Below are 12,197 nucleotides of genomic sequence, written 5' to 3'. Positions count from 1 at the left end.
AGGGTATGCCTCCAGACTGCAGCGCAGTGTAAACATTGAGGCGTGTGCTTCCGGAACGCAGCACAGTGTAGCCTTTGCAGCGGCTGCTTCCAGACTGTAGCGCAGTGTAATCTTTGCAGCGTCTGCTTCCAGACTGGAGCACAGTGTACCCTTTGCAGCGTGTGCTTCCAGACCACAGCGCAGTGTAGCCTTTGTAGCGTCTGCTTCCAGACTGTAGCGCAGTGTAATCTCTGCAGCGTCTGCTTCCAGACCGCAGCACAGTGTAGCCTTTGCAGCGTGTGCTTCCGGACCGCAGCGCAGTGTAGCCTTTGCAGTGTCTGCTTCCAGACTGCAGCGCAGTGTAGCCTTTGCAGTGTCTACTTCCACACCGCAGCGCAGTGCAGAATTCGCAGAGTCTGCTTCCAGAACGCAGCATAGTGTTCACTTTGAAGCGTCTGCTTCCAGACCGCAGTGCAGTGTAGCCTTTGCAGTGTCTGCTTCCACACCGCAGCGCAGTGCAGAATTCGCAGAGTCTGCTTCCAGACCGCAGCATAGTGTTCACTTTGAAGCGTCTGCTTCCAGACCGCAGTGCAGTGTAGCCTTTGCAGTGTGTGCTTCCAGACCGCAGCGCAGTGTACCCTTTGCAGCGTGTGCTTCCAGTCCGCAGAGCAGTGTAGCCTTTGCAGCGTGTGCTTCTAGACCGCAGCGCAGTGTAGCCTTTGCGGCGTTTGCTTCCACAACTCATCGCAGTGTCCCCTTTGCAGTGTGTGCTTCCAGACCACAGAACAGTGTATTCTTTGAAGCGTGTGCTTGCAGACCACAGAACAGTGTAGTCTTTGTAGCGTCTGCTTCCAGACCGCAACGCAGTGTGGCCTTTGCAGCGTCTGCTTCCAGACTGCAGCGCAGTGTTGCCTTTGCAGCGTCTCCATCTGGATCGCAGCTCAGTATAGCCTTTGCAGGGTATGCCTCCAGACCGCAGCACAGTGTAATCATTGAGGCTTGTGCTTCCAGAACGCAGCACAGTGCAGCCTTTGCAGCGTCTGCTTCCAGACCGCAGCACAGTGTAGTCTTTGCAGCGTCTGCTTCCAGACCGCAGCACAGTGTACCCTTTGCAGCGTGTGCTTCCAGACTGTAGCGCAGTGTAATCTTTGCAGCGTCTGCTTCCAGACTGGAGCACAGTGTAGACTTTGCAGCGTGTGCTTCCAGACCACAGTGCAGTGTAGCCTTTGTAGCGTCTGCTTCCAGACTGTAGCGCAGTGTAATCTTTGCAGCGTCTGCTTCCAGACCGCAGCACAGTGTAGCCTTTGCAGCGTCTGCTTCCAGACCGCAACGCAGTGTGGCCTTTGCAGCGTCTGCTTCCAGACCGCAGCGCAGTGTAGCCTTTGCAGCGTCTGCTTCCAGACCGCAGCACAGTGTACCCTTTGCAGCGTCTGCTTCCAGACCGCAGCGCAGTGTAGCCTTTGCAGCGTCTGCTTCCAGACCGCAGCACAGTGTACCCTTTGCAGCGTCTGCTTCCAGACCGCAGCACAGCGTAGCCTTTGCAGCAGCTGCTTCCAGACTGTAGCGCAGTGTAATCTTTGCAGCGTCTGCTTCCAGACTGGAGCACAGTGTACCCTTTGCAGCGTGTGCTTCCAGACCACAGCGCAGTGTAGCCTATGTAGCGTCTGCTTCCAGACTGTAGCGCAGTGTAATCTTTGCAGCGTCTGCTTCCAGACCGCAGCACAGTGTAGCCTTTGCAGCGTCTGCTTCCAGACCGCAACGCAGTGTGGCCTTTGCAGCGTCTGCTTCCAGACCGCAGCGCAGTGTAGCCTTTGCAGCGTCTGCTTCCAGACCGCAGCACAGTGTACCCTTTGCAGCGTCTGCTTCCAGACCGCAGCACAGTGTACCCTTTGCAGCGTCTGCTTCCAGGCCGCAGCACAGTGTAGCCTTTGTAGCGTCTGCTTCCAGACCGCAACGCAGTGTGGCCTTTGCAGCGTCTGCTTCCAGACCGCAGCGCAGTGTAGCCTTTGCAGCGTCTGCTTCCAGACCGCAGCACAGTGTACCCTTTGCAGCGTCTGCTTCCAGACCGCAGCACAGTGTACCCTTTGCAGCGTGTGCTTCCAGTCCGCAGAACAGTGTAGCCTTTGCAGCGTGTGCTTCCAGACCACAGCACAGTGTAGCCTTTGCAGTGTGTGCTTCCAGACCGCAGCACAGTGTAGTCTTTGCAGTGTCTGCTTCCAGACCGCAGCACAGTGTAGTCTTTGCATTGTGTCCTTCCAGACCGCAGCGCAGTGTTGCCTTTGCAGTGTCTCCTTCTGGATCGCAGCTCAGCATAGCCTTTGCAGGGTATGCCTCCAGACTGCAGCGCAGTGTAAACATTGAGGCGTGTGCTTCCGGAACGCAGCACAGTGTAGCCTTTGCAGCGGCTGCTTCCAGACTGTAGCGCAGTGTAATCTTTGCAGCGTCTGCTTCCAGACTGGAGCACAGTGTACCCTTTGCAGCGTGTGCTTCCAGACCACAGCGCAGTGTAGCCTTTGTAGCGTCTGCTTCCAGACTGTAGCGCAGTGTAATCTCTGCAGCGTCTGCTTCCAGACCGCAGCACAGTGTAGCCTTTGCAGCGTGTGCTTCCGGACCGCAGCGCAGTGTAGCCTTTGCAGTGTCTGCTTCCAGACTGCAGCGCAGTGTAGCCTTTGCAGTGTCTACTTCCACACCGCAGCGCAGTGCAGAATTCGCAGAGTCTGCTTCCAGAACGCAGCATAGTGTTCACTTTGAAGCGTCTGCTTCCAGACCGCAGTGCAGTGTAGCCTTTGCAGTGTGTGCTTCCAGACCGCAGCGCAGTGTAGCCTTTGCAGCGTGTGCTTCTAGACCGCAGCGCAGTGTAGCCTTTGCGGCGTTTGCTTCCACAACTCATCGCAGTGTCCCCTTTGCAGTGTGTGCTTCCAGACCACAGAACAGTGTATACTTTGAAGCGTGTGCTTGCAGACCACAGAACAGTGTAGTCTTTGTAGCGTCTGCTTCCAGACCGCAACGCAGTGTGGCCTTTGCAGCGTCTGCTTCCAGACTGCAGCGCAGTGTTGCCTTTGCAGCGTCTCCATCTGGATCGCAGCTCAGTATAGCCTTTGCAGGGTATGCCTCCAGACCGCAGCACAGTGTAATCATTGAGGCTTGTGCTTCCAGAACGCAGCACACTGCAGCCTTTGCAGTGTCTTCTTCCAGACCGCAGTACAGTGCACACTTTGCAGCGTATGCTTCCAGACTGCAGCGCAGTGTAGACTTTGCAGCGTCTGCTTCCAGACCGCAACGCAGTGTGGCCTTTGCAGCGTCTGCTTCCAGACTGCAGCGCAGTGTAGACTTTGCAGCGTCTGCTTCCAGACTGTAGCGCAGTGTAGCCTTTGCAGCGTCTGCTTCCAGAACGCAGCACAGTGTACCCTTTGCAGCGTGTGCTTCCAGTCCACAGAGCAGTGTAGCATTTGGAGCGTGTGCTTCCAGACTGCAGCGCAGTGTAGACTTTGCAGCGTCTGCTTCCAGATCACTGCACAGTGTAGCCTTTGCAGTGTGTGCTTCCAGACCCCAGCACAGTGTAGACTTTGCTACATCTCCTTCTTGACAGTAGCTCAGTGTACACTTTGCAGCATGTGCTTCCACACCGCAGCACAGTGTAGCCTTTGCATTGTGTACTTCCAGACCGCAGAACAGTGTAGGCTTTGCAGTGTGTGCTTCCAGACCGCAGCACAGTGTAGTCTTTGCAGTGTCTGTTTCCAGACCGCAGCACAGTGTAGTCTTTGCAGTGTGCCCTTCTAGACCGCAGCGCAGTGTTGCCATTGCAGCGTCTCCTTCTGGATCGCAGCTCACTATAGCCTTTGCAGGGTATGCCTCCAGACCGCAGCGCAGTGTAAACATTGAGGCGTGTGCTTCCGGAACGCAGCGCAGTGCAGCCTTTGCAGTGTCTGCTTCCAGACCGCAGCACAGTGTAGCCTTTGCAGTGTGTGCGTCCAGACCGCAGCGCAGTGTACCCTTTGCAGCGTGTGCTTCCAGTCCGCAGAGCAGTGTAGCCTTTGCAGCGTGTGCTTCTAGACCGCAGCGCAGTGTAGCCTTTGCGGCGTTTGCTTCCACAACTCATCGCAGTGTCCCCTTTGCAGTGTGTGCTTCCAGACCACAGAACAGTGTATTCTTTGAAGCGTGTGCTTGCAGACCGCAGCACTGTGTAGCCGTTGCAATGTGTGCTTCCAGACCGCCGCACAGTGTAGTCTTTGCAGTGCGTCCTTCCAGACCGCAGCGCACTGTTGCCTTTCCAGTGTCTCCTTCTGGATCGCAGCTCAGTATACCCTTTGCAGGGTATGCCTCCAGACTGCAGCGCAGTGTAGACTTTGCAGCGTCTGCTTCCAGACCGCAGCGCAGTGTAGACTTTGTAGCGTCTGCTTCCAGACTGTAGCGCAGTGTAATCTTCGCAGCATCTGCTTCCAGACCGCAGCACAGTGTAGCCTTTGCAGCGTGTGCTTCCAGACCGCAGTACAGTGTAGCCTTTGTAGCGTCTGCCTCCAGACTGTAGCGCAGTGTAATCTTTGCAGCGTCTGTATCCAGACCGCAGCACAGTGTACCCTTTGCAACGTGTGCTTCCAGACTGCAGCGCAGTGTAATCTTTGCAGCGTCAACTTTCAGACCGCAGCACAGTGTACCCTTTGCAGCGTGTGCTTCCAGTCCGCAGAGCAGTGTAGCCTTTGCAGTGTGTGCTTCCTGACTGCAGCACAGTGTAGCCTTTGCAGCATCTGCTTCCAGACCGCAGCACAGTGTACCCTTTGCAGAGTGTGCTTCCAGTCCGCAGAGCAGTGTAGCCTTTGCAGCGTCTGCTTCCAGACTGCAGCGCAGTGTAGCCTTTGCAGCATCTGCTTCCAGACCACAGCACAGTGAACCCTTTGCAGCGTGTGCTTCCAGTCCGCAGCGCAGTGTACCTTTGCAGCGTGTGCTTCTAGACCGCAGCACAGTGTAGCCTTTGCAGCGTCTGCTTCCAGACTGCAGCGCAGTGTAGCCTTTGCGGTGTTTGCTTCCACAACTCATCGCAGTGTCCCCTTTGCAGTGTGTGCTTCCAGACCACAGAACAGTGTAGCCTTTGCAGTGTGTGCTTCCAGATCGCAGCACAGTGTAGCCTTTGCAGCGTGTGCTTCCAGACCGCAGCACAGTGTAGCCTTTGCAGTGTGTGCTTCCAGACCGCAGCACAGTGTAGCCTTTGCAGTGTCTGCTTCCAGACCGCAGCACAGTGTAGACTTTGCAGCGTCTGCTTCCAGACAGCAGCACAGTGTACCCTTTGCAGAGTGTGCTTTCAGTCTGCAGAGCAGTGTAGCCTTTGCAATGTCTGCTTCCAGACCGCAGCGCAGTGTAGCTTTTGCAGCATATGCTTCCAGACCACAGCACAGTGTAGCCGTTGCAGTGTGTGCTTCCAGACCACTGCGCAGTGTAGCCTTTGCAGCGTCTGCTTCAAGACAGCAGCGCAGTGTAGCCTGTGCAGGGTGTGATTCATGACCGCAGCGCAGTATACCCTTAGCAGTGTCTTCTTCTACACCTCAGCGCAGTGTAGAGTTTGCAGTGTGTGCTTCCAGACAGCAGCGCAGTGTAGCCTTTTAAGCATGTGATTCCAGACCGCAGCACAGTGTAGCCTTTGCAGTGTGTGCTTCCAGACCGCAGCACAGTGTAGTCTTTGCAGTGTCTGCTTCCAGACCGCAGCACAGTGTAGTCTTTGCATTGTGTCCTTCCAGACCGCAGCGCAGTGTTGCCTTTGCAGTGTCTCCTTCTGGATCGCAGGCAAGTATAGCCTTTGCAGGGTATGCCTCCAGACTGCAGCGCAGTGTAAACATTGAGGCGTGTGCTTCCGGAACGCAGCACAGTGTAGCCTTTGCAGCGGCTGCTTCCAGACTGTAGCGCAGAGTAAACTTTGCAGCGTCTGCTTCCAGACTGGAGCACAGTGTACCCTTTGCAGCGTGTGCTTCCAGACCACAGCGCAGTGTAGCCTTTGTAGCGTCTGCTTCCAGTCTGTAGCGCAGTGTAATCTTTGCAGCGTCTGCTTCCAGACCGCAGCACAGTGTACACTTTGCAGCGTGTGCTTCCAGTCCACAGAGCAGTGTAGCCTTTGCAGCGTCTGCTTCCAGACTGCAGCGCAGTGTAGCCTTTGCAGCATCTGCTTCCAGACCGCAGCACAGAGTACCCTTTGCAGCGTATGCTTCCAGTCCGCAGAGCAGTGTAGCCTTTGCAGTGTCTGCTCCCCGACCGCGGTGCAGTGCAGCGTTCGCAGTGTCCGCTTCCAGACCACAGCACAGTGTTCACTTTGAAGCGTCTGCTTCCAGACCGCAGCGCAGTTTACCATTTGCAGCGTGTGCTCCCAGACCGCAGTGCAGTGTTGCCTTTGCAGCGTGTGCTTCCAGACCACAGAGCAGTGTCCCCCTTGCAGTGTGTGCTTCCAGACCGCAGCACAGTGTAGCCTTTGCGGCGTATGCTTGCACAACTCAGCGCAGTGTCCCCCTTGCAGCGTGTGCTTCCAGACCACAGAGCAGTGTCCCCCTTGCAGTGTGTGCTTCCAGACCGCAGCACAGTGTAGCCTTTGCGGCGTTTGCTTCCACAACTCAGCGCAGTGTCCCCTTTGCAGTGTGTGCTTCCAGACCACAGAACAGTGTAGCCTTTGAAGCGTGTGCTTCCAGACCGCAGCACAGTGTAGTCTTTGCAGTGTCTGCTTCCAGAGTGCAGCACAGTGTAGTCTTTGCAGTGTGTCCTTCCAGACCGCAGCGCAGTGTTGACTTTGCAGCGTCTCCTTCTGGATCGCAGCTCAGTATAGCCTTTGCAGGGTATGCCTCCAGACCACAGCGCAGTGTAAACCTTGAGGCGTGTGCCTCCGGAACGCTGCGCAGTGCAGCCTTTGCAGTGTCTACTTCCAGACTGCAGCACAGTGTAGCCTTTGCATCGTGTGCTTCCAGACTGCAGCGCAGTGTAGACTTTGCAGCGTCTGCTTCCAGACTGCAGCGCAGTGTTGACTTTGCAGCGTCTGCTTCCAGACCGCAGCGCAGTGTACCCTTTGTAGCGTCTGCTTCCAGACCGCAATGCAGTGTGGACTTTGCAGCGTCTGCTTCCAGACCGCAACGCAGTGTACCCTTTGCAGCGTGTGCTTCCAGACCACAGCGCAGTGTAGCCTTTGTAGCGTCTGCTTCCAGACTGTAGCGCAGTGTAATCTTTGCAGCGTCTGCTTCCAGACCGCAGCACAGTGTGCACTTTGCAGCGTGTGCTTCCAGTCCACAGAGCAGTGTAGCCTTTGCAGCGTCTGCTTCCAGACTGCAGCGCAGTGTAGCCTTTGCAGCATCTGCTTCCAGACCGCAGCACAGAATACCCTTTGCAGCGTGTGCTTCCAGTCCGCAGAGCAGTGTAGCCTTTGCAGCGTCTGCTTCCAGACTGCAGCGCAGTGTAGCCTTTGCAGTGTCTGCTTCCAGACCGCGGTGAAGTGCAGCGTTCGCAGTGTCTGCTTCCAGACCGCAGCGCAGTTTACCATTTGCAGCGTGTGCTCCCAGACCGCAGTGCAGTGTTGCCTTTGCAGCGTGTGCTTCCAGACCACAGAGCAGCGTCCCCCTTGCAGTGTGTGCTTCCAGACCGCAGCACAGTGTAGCCTTTGCGGCGTTTGCTTCCACAACTCAGCGCAGTGTCCCCCTTGCAGTGTGTGCTTCCAGACCGCAGCACAGTGTAGCCTTTGCGGCGTTTGCTTCCACAACTCAGCGCAGTGTCCCCTTTGCAGTGTGTGCTTCCAGACCACAGAACAGTGTAGCCTTTGGAGCGTATGCTTCCAGACCGCAGCACAGTGTAGTCTTTGCAGTGTCTGTTTCCAGACCGCAGCACAGTGTAGTCTTTGCAGTGTGCCCTTCTAGACCGCAGCGCAGTGTTGCCATTGCAGCGTCTCCTTCTGGATCGCAGCTCACTATAGCCTTTGCAGGGTATGCCTCCAGACCGCAGCGCAGTGTAAACATTGAGGCGTGTGCTTCCGGAACGCAGCGCAGTGCAGCCTTTGCAGTGTCTGCTTCCAGACCGCAGCACAGTGTAGCCTTTGCAGTGTGTGCGTCCAGACCGCAGCGCAGTGTACCCTTTGCAGCGTGTGCTTCCAGTCCGCAGAGCAGTGTAGCCTTTGCAGCGTGTGCTTCTAGACCGCAGCGCAGTGTAGCCTTTGCGGCGTTTGCTTCCACAACTCATCGCAGTGTCCCCTTTGCAGTGTGTGCTTCCAGACCACAGAACAGTGTATTCTTTGAAGCGTGTGCTTGCAGACTGCAGCACTGTGTAGCCTTTGCAATGTGTGCTTCCAGACCGCCGCACAGTGTAGTCTTTGCAGTGCGTCCTTCCAGACCGCAGCGCACTGTTGCCTTTCCAGTGTCTCCTTCTGTATCGCAGCTCAGTATACCCTTTGCAGGGTATGCCTCCAGACCGCAGCGCAGTGTAGACTTTGTAGCGTCTGCTTCCAGACCGCAGCACAGTGTAGACTTTGCAGCGTGTGCTTCCAGACCGCAGTACAGTGTAGCCTTTGTAGCGTCTGCCTCCAGACTGTAGCGCAGTGTAATCTTTGCAGCGTCTGTATCCAGACCGCAGCACAGTGTACCCTTTGCAGCGTGTGCTTCCAGACTGCAGCGCAGTGTAGCCTTTGTAGCGTCTCCTTCCAGACTGTAGCGCAGTGTAATCTTTGCAGCGTCTGCTTTCAGACCGCAGCACAGTGTACCCTTTGCAGCGTGTGCTTCCAGTCCGCAGAGCAGTGTAGCCTTTGCAGTGTGTGCTTCCTGACTGCAGCACAGTGTAGCCTTTGCAGCATCTGCTTCCAGACCGCAGCACAGTGTACCCTTTGCAGAGTGTGCTTCCAGTCCGCAGAGCAGTGTAGCCTTTGCAGCGTCTGCTTCCAGACTGCAGCGCAGTGTAGCCTTTGCAGCATCTGCTTCCAGACCACAGCACAGTGTACCCTTTGCAGCGTGTGCTTCCAGTCCGCAGCGCAGTGTACCTTTGCAGCGTGTGCTTCTAGACCGCAGCGCAGTGTAGCCTTTGCAGCGTCTGCTTCCAGACTGCAGCGCAGTGTAGCCTTTGCGGTGTTTGCTTCCACAACTCATCGCAGTGTCCCCTTTGCAGTGTGTGCTTCCAGACCACAGAACAGTGTACCCTTTGCAGTGTGTGCTTCCAGACCGCAGCACAGTGTAGCCTTTGCAGTGTCTGCTTCCAGACCGCAGCACAGTGTAGACTTTGCAGCGTCTGCTTCCAGACAGCAGCACAGTGTACCCTTTGCAGAGTGTGCTTTCAGTCTGCAGAGCAGTGTAGCCTTTGCAATGTCTGCTTCCAGACCGCAGCGCAGTGTAGCTTTTGCAGCATATGCTTCCAGACCACAGCACAGTGTAGCCGTTGCAGTGTGTGCTTCCAGACCACTGCGCAGTGTAGCCTTTGCAGCGTCTGCTTCAAGACAGCAGCGCAGTGTAGCCTGTGCAGGGTGTGATTCATGACCGCAGCGCAGTATACCCTTAGCAGTGTCTTCTTCTACACCTCAGCGCAGTGTAGAGTTTGCAGTGTGTGCTTCCAGACAGCAGCGCAGTGTAGCCTTTTAAGCATGTGATTCCAGACCGCAGCACAGTGTAGCCTTTGCAGTGTGTGCTTCCAGACCGCAGCACAGTGTAGTCTTTGCAGTGTCTGCTTCCAGACCGCAGCACAGTGTAGTCTTTGCATTGTGTCCTTCCAGACCGCAGCGCAGTGTTGCCTTTGCAGTGTCTCCTTCTGGATCGCAGCTCAGTATAGCCTTTGCAGGGTATGCCTCCAGACTGCAGCGCAGTGTAAACATTGAGGCGTGTGCTTCCAGACCACAGCGCAGTGTAGCCTTTGTAGCGTCTGCTTCCAGTCTGTAGCGCAGTGTAATCTTTGCAGCGTCTGCTTCCAGACCGCAGCACAGTGTACACTTTGCAGCGTGTGCTTCCAGTCCACAGAGCAGTGTAGCCTTTGCAGCGTCTGCTTCCAGACTGCAGCGCAGTGTAGCCTTTGCAGCATCTGCTTCCAGACCGCAGCACAGAGTACCCTTTGCAGCGTATGCTTCCAGTCCGCAGAGCAGTGTAGCCTTTGCAGTGTCTGCTCCCCGACCGCGGTGCAGTGCAGCGTTCGCAGTGTCCGCTTCCAGACCACAGCACAGTGTTCACTTTGAAGCGTCTGCTTCCAGACCGCAGCGCAGTTTACCATTTGCAGCGTGTGCTCCCAGACCGCAGTGCAGTGTTGCCTTTGCAGCGTGTGCTTCCAGACCACAGAGCAGTGTCCCCCTTGCAGTGTGTGCTTCCAGACCGCAGCACAGTGTAGCCTTTGCGGCGTATGCTTGCACAACTCAGCGCAGTGTCCCCCTTGCAGCGTGTGCTTCCAGACCACAGAGCAGTGTCCCCCTTGCAGTGTGTGCTTCCAGACCGCAGCACAGTGTAGCCTTTGCGGCGTTTGCTTCCACAACTCAGCGCAGTGTCCCCTTTGCAGTGTGTGCTTCCAGACCACAGAACAGTGTAGCCTTTGAAGCGTGTGCTTCCAGACCGCAGCACAGTGTAGTCTTTGCAGTGTCTGCTTCCAGAGTGCAGCACAGTGTAGTCTTTGCAGTGTGTCCTTCCAGACCGCAGCGCAGTGTTGACTTTGCAGCGTCTCCTTCTGGATCGCAGCTCAGTATAGCCTTTGCAGGGTATGCCTCCAGACCACAGCGCAGTGTAAACCTTGAGGCGTGTGCCTCCGGAACGCTGCGCAGTGCAGCCTTTGCAGTGTCTACTTCCAGACTGCAGCACAGTGTAGCCTTTGCATCGTGTGCTTCCAGACTGCAGCGCAGTGTAGACTTTGCAGCGTCTGCTTCCAGACTGCAGCGCAGTGTTGACTTTGCAGCGTCTGCTTCCAGACCGCAGCGCAGTGTACCCTTTGTAGCGTCTGCTTCCAGACCGCAATGCAGTGTGGACTTTGCAGCGTCTGCTTCCAGACCGCAACGCAGTGTACCCTTTGCAGCGTGTGCTTCCAGACCACAGCGCAGTGTAGCCTTTGTAGCGTCTGCTTCCAGACTGTAGCGCAGTGTAATCTTTGCAGCGTCTGCTTCCAGACCGCAGCACAGTGTGCACTTTGCAGCGTGTGCTTCCAGTCCACAGAGCAGTGTAGCCTTTGCAGCGTCTGCTTCCAGACTGCAGCGCAGTGTAGCCTTTGCAGCATCTGCTTCCAGACCGCAGCACAGAATACCCTTTGCAGCGTGTGCTTCCAGTCCGCAGAGCAGTGTAGCCTTTGCAGCGTCTGCTTCCAGACTGCAGCGCAGTGTAGCCTTTGCAGTGTCTGCTTCCAGACCGCGGTGAAGTGCAGCGTTCGCAGTGTCTGCTTCCAGACCGCAGCGCAGTTTACCATTTGCAGCGTGTGCTCCCAGACCGCAGTGCAGTGTTGCCTTTGCAGCGTGTGCTTCCAGACCACAGAGCAGCGTCCCCCTTGCAGTGTGTGCTTCCAGACCGCAGCACAGTGTAGCCTTTGCGGCGTTTGCTTCCACAACTCAGCGCAGTGTCCCCCTTGCAGTGTGTGCTTCCAGACCGCAGCACAGTGTAGCCTTTGCGGCGTTTGCTTCCACAACTCAGCGCAGTGTCCCCTTTGCAGTGTGTGCTTCCAGACCACAGAACAGTGTAGCCTTTGGAGCGTATGCTTCCAGACCGCAGCACAGTGTAGTCTTTGCAGTGTCTGTTTCCAGACCGCAGCACAGTGTAGTCTTTGCAGTGTGCCCTTCTAGACCGCAGCGCAGTGTTGCCATTGCAGCGTCTCCTTCTGGATCGCAGCTCACTATAGCCTTTGCAGGGTATGCCTCCAGACCGCAGCGCAGTGTAAACATTGAGGCGTGTGCTTCCGGAACGCAGCGCAGTGCAGCCTTTGCAGTGTCTGCTTCCAGACCGCAGCACAGTGTAGCCTTTGCAGTGTGTGCGTCCAGACCGCAGCGCAGTGTACCCTTTGCAGCGTGTGCTTCCAGTCCGCAGAGCAGTGTAGCCTTTGCAGCGTGTGCTTCTAGACCGCAGCGCAGTGTAGCCTTTGCGGCGTTTGCTTCCACAACTCATCGCAGTGTCCCCTTTGCAGTGTGTGCTTCCAGACCACAGAACAGTGTATTCTTTGAAGCGTGTGCTTGCAGACTGCAGCACTGTGTAGCCTTTGCAATGTGTGCTTCCAGACCGCCGCACAGTGTAGTCTTTGCAGTGCGTCCTTCCAGACCGCAGCGCACTGTT

The 12,197-nt window shown here is 56.2% G+C and overlaps 1 protein-coding gene across 1 annotated transcript in view; it reads left to right on the top strand.

The window, feature by feature from the left end:
• Positions 1-12,197, top strand: part of CCDC25 (coiled-coil domain containing 25) — a 126,177-nt gene that overhangs the window by 65,773 nt on the left and 48,207 nt on the right. The window lies entirely within an intron of this gene.

Source organism: Melanerpes formicivorus, unplaced genomic scaffold (genome assembly GCF_026170545.1).
Source record: "Melanerpes formicivorus ecotype bairdi unplaced genomic scaffold, bMelFor1.0.p_v2 SCAF_229, whole genome shotgun sequence".
Taxonomy (NCBI): Eukaryota; Metazoa; Chordata; class Aves; order Piciformes; family Picidae; genus Melanerpes; species Melanerpes formicivorus.
Note: the sequence above shows the minus strand (reverse complement) of the source record. Positions and strands in the feature narration are given on the sequence as shown.